Source organism: Otolemur garnettii, unplaced genomic scaffold, assembly GCF_000181295.1.
Source record: "Otolemur garnettii isolate 467f Iridium unplaced genomic scaffold, OtoGar3 scaffold00019, whole genome shotgun sequence".
NCBI classification, from domain to species: Eukaryota; Metazoa; Chordata; class Mammalia; order Primates; family Galagidae; genus Otolemur; species Otolemur garnettii.
The window spans coordinates 21,483,717-21,494,918 of NW_003852414.1; positions in this window are offsets into that span (position 1 = coordinate 21,483,717).

Genomic DNA, 11,202 nt, shown 5'->3' on the forward strand with positions numbered 1-11,202 from the left:
GACTTAAACTCCCAGATTTGGAATTAACCTGTATCAGATTAAGCTTCCCAAGAAGAACAACCAAGAAATCTGGATAAAATATTAGTGAAATAACTTTCAGGCACGAAAGAGTTACAGAATAGTGAGAATTGACCAGCCATGATCTTAAAGATAAATGAAATATAAAAATGACCTTGGCTTTTGGCACAGCTTTTCCTCTCGAAGTATCTGCTGACTCAGAAAAGGCACACGAGAAACTGAAAATCTAAACAGAGAAGCTGAATCGTGGAGAAATAAATAAAGAAATAAAGTGAATGGAATAGAAAGCAGAGGCCAAGAGGCTAAGAAGCCAAGCTATGTTTTAAGCTCCTTCATGAGTTTGGTGTGCTTGAAAAAAAAATAAATAAATGAAGTTCAGTGCTATCAAAGACATCAAACAAAGAACAAGATGGCATATATTTTGACTCAAATATATATGCATTACGTTAAATATAAACACCTCCCTAACTACTAATTAAAAAGATACATGTTTAATACATGAATTACAACAATAGCATTCATCTAAATAAGAAAGAAACTAACTGTAAGTTGCTTATGAGAGAAAACAACTTAAAAATAATATGGGGACAGATCCCAAGTAAAAGGATAAATGTAAATAATATGGAAAAGCAAAGGTTGACATTACAGCACTAGCATCAGACAAAGTGGACATTTAGACAAGAGCGTTGCGGGAGATAAGAGTTTACTATAGATGACAAAGGAGCTGCTCCAGGAAAACATACCAATTCTAAATTTTATAGCCTAAAATATGCATAAATATTGTATTTAAACTGATTTGTTTCCTCCCCAAATTCATATATTAAAGCCCTACCCCCCAATATGAATGTGTTTGAAACGGGTCTTTTTTCAAACACATGAAAAAATGCTCACTATCCTTAATCATCAGAGAAATGCAAATCAAAACCACTCTGAGATGTCATCTAACCCCAGTGAGATTAGCCCACATCACAGAGTTCCATACCTGCAGATGCTGGCGTGGATGTGGAGAGAAGGGAACACTTCTACGCTGCTGGTGGGATTGCAAACTAATACAATCTCTGTGACAAGAAGTGTGGAGAATTCTCAAAGAATTAAAAGTTGACTTTCCATTTGATCCCACAATCTCATTCCTAGGTATCTATCCTAAAGAAAAAAAAAAGTCCTTTTACTACAAGGACATTTGCACTAGGACATTTATTGCAGCTTAATTTACAATTGCCAAGACGTGGAAGCAACCCAAGTGCCCATCAACCGATGAGTGCATTAACAAACCGTGGTATGTGTGTACCATGGAGTGCTATTCAGCCATAAGAAAACATCTCTTTTGTTTATCTGGATGGAGTTGAAAGACATTCTTCTTAGTAAAGCATCGCAGGAATGGGGAAAAAAGTATCAAAAATGAATTAAATACTAATATGAAACCAATATATAAACACACCCACATGAAAGAAAAAACACAAGTATAGTCTAGCAAAGGGGAAAAGGGGAGGTAAGCGGGGAGGAGGGAGGGTGACTGGTGGGATCTCAGCTCATGTGCACAGTGTGAGGATGTTCAACACGCCCCCTGGGTGAAGGATTCAACTACAACTTGAACTTGACCTTAGAATTGAATGTATCCTAAACATTTGTGCCCTCATATTATTCTGACTTTTTTAAAAAGGCAATTTAAAAATAACAAAGTGATATGGGTTGGCTCTAATTCAATACGACTGGTGTTATTATAAGGAAAAAAAAAGAAAGGGAGACACAGAGAAAGGGCCATCTGAAGACACAAGCAGTCTGCAAGTGCAGAAGAGAGGCCTTTGGGGAATTAAAGCCCAGGGACTCCATGGACTGAGCCATCCAGCCTGCGGAACTGAGAAAACAAATCTCTGTTCTTCAAGCCGCTTCAGGTTTGCAAAATCTTGATACAGCTTCCTTCGTAAACTAATACAGATATATAAAGTCAAAATTGATAGGACTAAATTAAATAGAGACAACAGTGGTTTCCTCTTCTAGATAAATTAGAAGTTCTATCTCATTAAGATAAAGTAAGAAATCAGAGGCAAAAAAGATTATAAAGGAAAAAGAGGCTATCCACATGTAAGTTTTCAGTATTTCATTAGAAGATACAAAGAAAATCCATGAGAACTTTTTTACCTTAGTAAGTACATCCAGCAGTTATTTTAACAAACCAAAGTCAGTGTTATTTTCATATACTAGCAGCAAAGAGGGTAATAATTTCAAAATGATGACATTTATAATGGCACCAATAATCAAATATCTTTGTCTACATATCAAATGTCTATAAATAAATATAACCCCAAGTTACATCAAATGGTCACAAGAAAGCTGCCAAACTCTAGTTTTAGATAATTTTTTAAATCCTTAAATAAGTAGAAGGATAAGTGGAATGACTCAATGTTATAAAACCATCAGTTCTTCTCAAGGTCACCTACATGGTACAATCTCAGTCAAAACCAAACACCAAGAACCAAGATAATCCTGAAGAAGGTGAAAGTGGAAGAGGAAAAGTTTTATCATATGATACTATAATAAAAGTCATTATAAAGCTACAGAAGAATAACACAAGATAGAGAAATAAACTGATAAAACAGTCGATAAAGGGACAGGTGTATGTGGATACACCTACAGAGGAATGAAGATGGTCAACCCTGTTCATTGGATGCTTGTATAGAAAAATCTATTCTGGCCTAAACTAGACACCATGCACAAAAATAAATCTCAAGGGGACTGCAATCTAAATATGAGAGAGAAAACAATAGATCTTCTACAAGGTGTCATAGGACAAATCTGAGTGATCTTTGGGTAAGCAAACTTGTCTTCAATAAAAAAATAATAATTGGAGTTGGAACACACTCTTCTTAGTAAAGTATCTCAAGGATGGGGAAAAAAGTATTCAATGTACTCAATACTATTATGAAGCCAACATACAAACAATTATACACTCTATAGGAATGATAAAACACAAAAATAGTCTAGCATGGGGAGGGGTGAGAAGGGAGTAAGGAGGTGGAAGGGGGGAGGACAGTTGGTGGAAGGAGAGAGGGCATTTGGTGGGACCTCAGCTAATGTGAGTGATGTGAGTATTTAGAGCATACACACACATGTGTGCACATACACCCCCCAGGTGGGGGGCTCTCTGCAGCTTGAACTTTTACCTTGGGAGTAAAAGCAATGTAACCTAAAATTTTGTTCCCTAAATATTAATTTGAAATTAAAAAAATAAGAATTGGAGAGGTATTAAAATTAAGAATGACATTCCATCAGAATACTATTTAGAGAGCAAAAAGAAAAATTTAGATACACAGGCAAGGAACTTAAACAGAGAGTATTGAAATGGGCTACATATTTCAGAATGTGAAAACACTGGCACTCTGTTGTGCTGCCGGGCAGAAGGGAAATTGGTTGTACAGTGTGGACATCTGTGTGGCAGCGTCTACTAAAGCTGGAAAGAAATTTACTCTATGATTAAGGTAGATGGGTGATGGATCCATTTAGGGGAGGACCTTGTAGGCAGAGGGTACTGCAAACCCAAAGACCTTAAGATGGTTGACTGTCTGGGGCATTCAAGCAACAGTGAAGAGGCCGGTGTGTTTAATTTCTTTCTCTCACCTTTCTCAGAATGTAAATGACACACAGAAACATTGACCTACCTTATTCATGTAGTGGTCCCAGAGTTTGTGCTTGTATCTGGCATATAGTCTAAAGCTTCAATACCTACCTGTACAATGAATGAAATGATGAACAAATGAGAGAGAGAGACATCATTTCCTATCTGTCCATTTGCATGTTTCTGTTATTAATGGCATAAATCTCTGTGATGATCCAGATATTTAATGTATCAGTACCTTATTTCTCTAAGTGTTTCTGGTAGGGCATTCGCTCCACAAACTCTCACCAGAAGGAAACATCATCTGTGAAAACTCTTCGTGCCATGCCTCCCATTTAGAAAATCACACAGTGCGTTAGCATATTAAAATATAAAAGTTTCTGAGAATTTCTGTGATTTGAAAATACTCCTAGTACAACTTTTCAGGTATTTCCTGATTTGATTTGACCCCGAGTATCCTTTTCACTTGGTGCCCATTCACATTCTGAAAAAAACAACACTTCATCATACTGCCTGGAGGAAATTGAAATCGGGATAAATAAACAAGGCTTTATTTATTTATATGGCTCGAGTTCTGCTTAGGCTGATACAGAGTGAAGAGCAGTGGCTCAGACATGAGATCATACCGTTGCTTTGGAAAGATTTTACACCAGGGCCACACGGCATAGAGGGGGATGAAGGGTTAATGTGCCACCTGATGTAAAAAAGAAATACAATGAAATGGTGATGAGTTTCCAGGGGACCAACACTGCAGATCCAGTTGCTTCCAGCGACCTCAAAGGAAGAGTCAATCCAAACCAGAGTACCATGTCCCCCTGAGGCAGCTCCCAGCCCTCAGGATCATTCCCCGCAGTTCTTGTTCAACACACAGAGAAGGCCGATTTCTCTTTATGATGGCTGCAATAAAGCATAAAAGTAAGGAACGAAAAGGATGGGAGAATAATCGTCCCCGTCTCTGAGTATTTGTTGTGGGGCTGGAAGAGCATTTGGTGGTCTGATAAAATACTCCATTATTTCCCCTTTTTTTCACAGTGTGACTTTGAAATTGGTTCCACATTTCACAAGTGTTCCCCATACATTTCCAAGCCTGATATTGCCTTGACTGAGATGTGACTCCCCTTACAGCCGGGCTCCATGCCTCCCTATAAGACGAAGTGTTCTTAATAGCAAATTTCCCTACCAGAGGAAAAAATATTCTTTTTTACCCAGTATTACATAAACAAGTCATAGCTGATTCTCCGAAGTGAAAATGCCATAAAAGATATATACATATACATTCTTTCAGCTAAATTGGGGCCATAAAGCTGTATTACAAAAATGAATAATGCTTTTCTGCAGTGATGTTTAGGGCCATAGAAATCCAGTTTAGAGACATGGCGGTTGCTTCTACCTTTGCAGGATAAGACATTAAAAGAAATCGTTACTATATATTATTGAAGATAAAACTGTTTGGTTATAACATTTTTAATATGGTGAACCTAGGTCAAATATTGAAGCTGGCATTTGTTTTACTGCGTTTGACGTCTCCTGTTTAAGGGCCCTCAGAAATGAAAAATTCCAATGAAAGCCGTACTGAACTTTATTGATATAATCTCTATAAAGTAAAATCTCAATAAAAATTTATGTCACCTTATTTAATGAGGGGACAGGAAATGAAATCATTCTTGGAGACATTTTTAAATGGCCAATCAGTGTAATTTAACTATCGTCTGGATATTTTGCACTATTGGAGATCGCAGGATGCATTTTTAGAAATGTTTGGCTGGCGCCTTCGTATTCAACAGAGGACTTCGTGATAGTTATTACAACATAGCACATTGCACTGATCACACTAAATTCAATAACATAGAGTTAAAATATTCCTGAGAACTGAAAAAGAATACATTAATTCTCCTCCTAGTTTGCTACAAAGACTGTAGGAATACTTCTGTGATTGAGAAAGCTGATGTGTGTGGTTTGTTATTTCTTGAACATATTAAAAACTGTACATATAAATTTATAGTTAATATGTATGTATATGGGTAATTCTTCCTTTTTTCTATAAATGTTTACCTAGAGTATGTAGATTTGTGTTTGCTTTTTACCATATACTAATGTTCTTAGAAAAAAATGGACATTATTTAAAGATTAGATGAAACCCTTAGAGAAAGCATAAGAGACCTTTGCTAACAATTAACTAACATGAAAACCGATTCATTCTATATTCTCTAGAAAAATTGAATCCATTGTTAAGCATTTTCCTTAAATAAAGGAGCCCTACCAGAACATTATGATAATATCAGCAATAACAACAAAACCAACAATAATAGATAATTCAGGTATTAGAAATTCAAAAAATAAGAATTGTTCTTCAACTCTATTTATGAAGCTGGTGAATTTGAGAATAAGTCAAAATTGTAACCAAAATGAAATGGTATGCTGAACTCGCAACCATTAGCAAATAGTTTAAAAATGTGTAAAAAAATGATACTACATTTGGCTAAGTTGAGTTTATTTCATTAATGAAAGGTGATTCAATAGTAGAACATCTATCAATGTAATTTACCATAGTATTAAAAGATTACACCTAAATAAATAAAATATATGAGCCTCTCAATAGGTATGAAAATAAATAAATCTATAAAAGAAAATCAATAAAATATATTCATTTGATGGAAAAAGAACAACTCTGAGTTGTGAATAGATGGTAATTTTTTTTAACTCTATAAAAGATAACCACACAAGATCCACATGAAATATACTCAATAGTGCAATGTTTTGGATTCCTTTAAAATAAAATAAAATAAAGATAACTGCCATCTCTATTAACTACTCAGGATTGTGTTTGGACTCGCCCCAGCCAGCAACTTAAGTCAGGCCAAGGGAAACAAAGTGCACAGTGATTAAAAATAGTTTACAGTTGATCCTTGAATAACACAGCTTTGAACTATGTCCCCCTACCTGTCACCCAGAGACAGAAACACCAAGACTTTCTCTCCCTCCTCCTCCTCAGCCCACTCACTATAAAGGCAATGATGACAGAGAACTTCATGATGGTTCACTTTCATTGAATAAATAGAAAATACAAAATCTTTCTTATCATTTCTTTTTTTTAGAGACAGAGTCTCATTTTATCACCCTCGGCAGAGTGCTGCGGCATCACACAGCTCACAGCAACCTCCAGCTCCTGGGCTTAGGTGATTCTCTTTCCTCAGTCTCCAGAGTAGCTGAGACTACAGGTGCCCACCACAACACCCAGCTATTTTTTTGTTGCAGTTTGGCCAAGGTCAGGTTTGAACCTGTCACCCTTGGTATATGAGGCCAGCGCCCTACTCACTGAGACACAGGCGCTACCCAATTTCTTATGATTTCTTAATAACATTATTTTCTCTAGCTTACCTTATTGTAAGTACATAGTATATAATATATATAAGTACAAACGATGTGCCAATCAAATGTTATGTTATGAGTAAACTTAACTGATATTCGTAGTGAAACTGTGGGAGAATTAAAAGTTGGACACAAATTTAGACTGTGCAAGGGTTTGGTGCCCCTAACCCAGGTGGTGTTTGGGGGGCCACCTCTATATGAAGATGATGTGAATGTCTACGTAGAATTCTGTATGCATTTTATATTCTATGGAGTTCAAAGATTCTCTGAGACACATGGTTCAAATCAGAAAGAGACTTTGGTGATGTTACTGCATGTGAGGTCATTATATGAGATGTAAACTGCATTTAAATGGTCTACCTGTAAAAGTTTTCATAAAACAAAAACAAACATTTAGAAATGCACATATTAAAATCCCAAGCAATGGAGAACCACAATATTCTGGTGAATTAAGAGGATACAGTATTTACTCCATCAATTTCCCCAAAGTAATACAAAGACACAGTATGATTTTATGGTAAATATTATCCCAGATTTTTATGGAACTTACTAAGTTGATTCTAAGATTTGTATGGAAACGCAAAGTTCTAATAATAGCTAAGACTCTCTGAAAGTAGAACAAGCTGGAGGATCTTGTTTCAAATATTATGATTAATAATAAAGTTCAAGTTATTAAAATAGTCAGATATGTAATATATTTAAACAAGAGTAATGAAACAATAGAGACCTCTGGAACACAGCCACACATTTATCATACTTAATATTTGGCAAAATCTACATTTTATATCAAAGGGGAAAAATGGATTTTTAATAAATACTGCCAAAACATTTGCTATCTTTGTGGAAAAACGCAGAACTAAATCTTAACCTCAAACTATACTCTCAAACCAATCCCTAATGGATTAAGAATTTAAATATGAAAAACAAAACTTCTCTTCTCTTTAAAGAAAATTTAGTACCATGGCTTCATATCATCAAGTATCATTTATCATGATAAAGAGGGTGAAAAATATTAGCTATGTCTCTGGAAAAGGACATTACAAAGAAAATAAAAGAATACGAGTAATGCATAAGAAAAAAAAACAATGAAGTAGAAACATCAGCAAGGAAATTGAATAGGCTTTTTTGCAGGAGAGCAAATGAGAATAAACAAGGTGGGAAAAGGGTCAAGTTGATTACTAATCAAGGACATTTAAATTACAAAAACAGTATGTCATAATCTCACACATACTAGCTTGGCAAAAATAAAAATCTGATAACACCAAGTGTTGGACAGGACACAGACCAAGGAAAACACATACACCCTGCTGGTAGGACTGTTAATGACATAATCTCTTTACAAAATGATTATTAGTAAGTAAATTTGAGCAGATATATACACCACATAGTGTAGAAAGAGTTCACGTGTTATGAATGTTTAACCATTGAAGTCTTTGTTCATTTTCATCAACGATATATTCAACACAATCCATAATCACATTGTTTATAAGAGTAAAAAGCTAAAAAATGTTCGAAATGCGGGCAGGAGCATCATTGTAAATCTTACAAAGGAATACTACACAGCAATGGAAATAACCTGTGATTACACTGTATAAAGTTAAAACAAAAAAAGACAAGGCACAGCAGAATGTACATTGTGTTGATTTCATTTTGTGTCTAAGTCACAAGTGAGCCAAACTAAACAAATATGTGATCAAATTAATTTTTATAGACAATTATTAGCACAAAATCAAGATGGTAATTACTTCCAGAGAGGAAAGGCTGGGCTGAAAGCCAAGTGATGGCCACGGGGGATTTTCAACAATATTGACAATGTTCTGTTTCTTCAGCTAGATGCAATGCCTTCGCGTATCCTGTGATTAATATTCTTTGCAATGCACCTATAAATCATATCTATAGGCCAGAACAAAATCATTATAATGATATTTTAAATAAGGTATGTCTTCATCATTACAAAGAAAATTCGAATACATCTTCCCAACAAGTAAATAATGTACTAATGTCTTTTTTTCTTGGAATGAATTATTTGGGGAGTTTGTTGAAACTGTCATCTTGAGCAACCCAAAATAGAATCTTGAGAAGAGGTAAGCGGATTTTACGGATTTTATGACCTTAAACTTTTGTGCCTTTGGGGGGTTTCTGTTCTGATTCTACTTCAAGAATCTGTCAACCTGTATAATTATCACTCCCTTGTAAAAATCCTTATGCATCTATTTTTTAACTCCTGACAATATCTTTATTTTGTGAAGACTCCTGCCTCAAACACAGTGATCCCTTTAACGGACATGGCCATCATTTGAGAAAGCCCCACAGGAAATTGTGAAGCTATTTTGCCCTAAGACAGCCAACCAAGGCAGAGGAACAAAACTGGTCTGCACCCCGAATCAGGAGACAAACCGAGCTAATCGCTTCAGATAGATATTCCATTGCCTGCACAGCTGGGTGTAATATGCTCATTTTGTAAATATGCTTTGCTATTTTCTCAGTATTAGTCAGTTTGCTTGAATAGATTAGAAATTTGAAAGCTGTTTTCTCTAATGTCATGGTAAATTCACATCCTGATAGAAGAATGCAGATTTCCTGTTGAGCAGGATACTGCCCTTGGCTTCCCTCACCTGCTGCTGGGAGCCACAGGGTGAATTCCACACAAAGGCTCTTGTAGCAGCTTGGAACTGCCGTAAAAGACATTTAATCCCCTGAATCGGATGCAATATTCAAGCTGCTGGTCTATTTGGGCGCTGTACAAGAAGAGAGAGTCAGGAACAATGCATTTTTCCTTCTCTTTATGCAGCCTTGGCCTTCCATTGATTTACTTCCGTCATGAGCTGTAAGAGCTTTACTGGAATGTCTTTAGAATATGGGATAAATTCCTAGAAATGTTCTGAGTCCCACTCCTCTGATTACGTGAATACAAAATACTTAAAAGGAATTTTAGGTAGCAAGAGATGAACAAGAGGTAAGTCCAGGGTATTCAGAGTGTGAGAATTGGAGGCAACTTTTTAAAAACAATTGAATTTATCTACTAGGTAACAATCGTCCTAATGGCAACAAAGAAGTTGTGGCAGATTGGGGTTTTGTTTGTTTTCAGAAATAGTCATAAGAGTATCTATTATACTATAAATTCTTCCAGAACCCCACTACTCCCCCAATAAAGTGGTGGAGTCTAAGCCTCTTACCTGGATAGATGGTTGTGTCTCCACTAACACATACAGGAGACAGTGTTGCTATGTGACCTTGTAGACTAGACCACAAAAGGAAACAGAAGTTCCCACCTACCTCTCTCTTGGGACCCTCACCCTTGCAACCCGCACAAGAGGAAGCCCAGGCCACGGGAGAGTCTTAGGTCCAGCAGAACAAAGTCATCTGGCCCTTGGCCCCTGTAGACCTTCTGGAGAACAGCCAGAAGGTGATAATTTTCTGGTTGTGGGAGCACAGACAATTGGCATCAGACGCATCAGCCCTCATCTGCAGCTGCCTTGAGTTAAAGGTGATCATTTCTGCCAAACCTGCCCAAATTGAAGATTTGTAAGTAAAATAAATGTTATTTTAAACTAGTCAATTTGGAGATGATTTGTTAGGCAGCAAGATATTATTGGAACAGAAGTCCAAAAATTTTGGCTGGGTGGGCATAAATAAACTAACAAAGAAGTAAGGTTAAAAAAAAACACCACCAACCCCCCCAAAAAACAAAACAAACAAACACAACCCAAAACATTGGATAGGCTTTGATGAAACTCTACAATCAAAGTTTCTTTAAAGTTCTTCAAAGAAAAAATTCTGTGAGACCATTGAAAGAGGTTATTAAATGTAAGCTTTGAATTAGAGTCAACTGAGAAAATAATTAGATAATATAATGTATGCTTTAATGGAGTTTTTTGGGGTGAATCACTATCCCAAGTTATCCTTTGAGGTAGAGAACACCAGTGCAAATGAAGGCTTCTAGAACTTCTTGGCAAGGAAAAATGTCAATAATTATGGAGACATAATAAAATTCTTCTAACTTCTAATGGGCTGACATAAAGAAGTGCTGAATAGGCTCAGCGCCTGTGGCTCAACCGGCTAGGGTGCCAGCCACGTACACCTAGGGTGGTGGGTTCGAATCCCCAGCCCCGACCCGCCAAGCAACAATGACGGCTGCAACCAAAAAAAAGATGGGTGCGGGCGTTGTTTCAGGCGCCTGTGGTCCCAGCAACTTGGGAGGC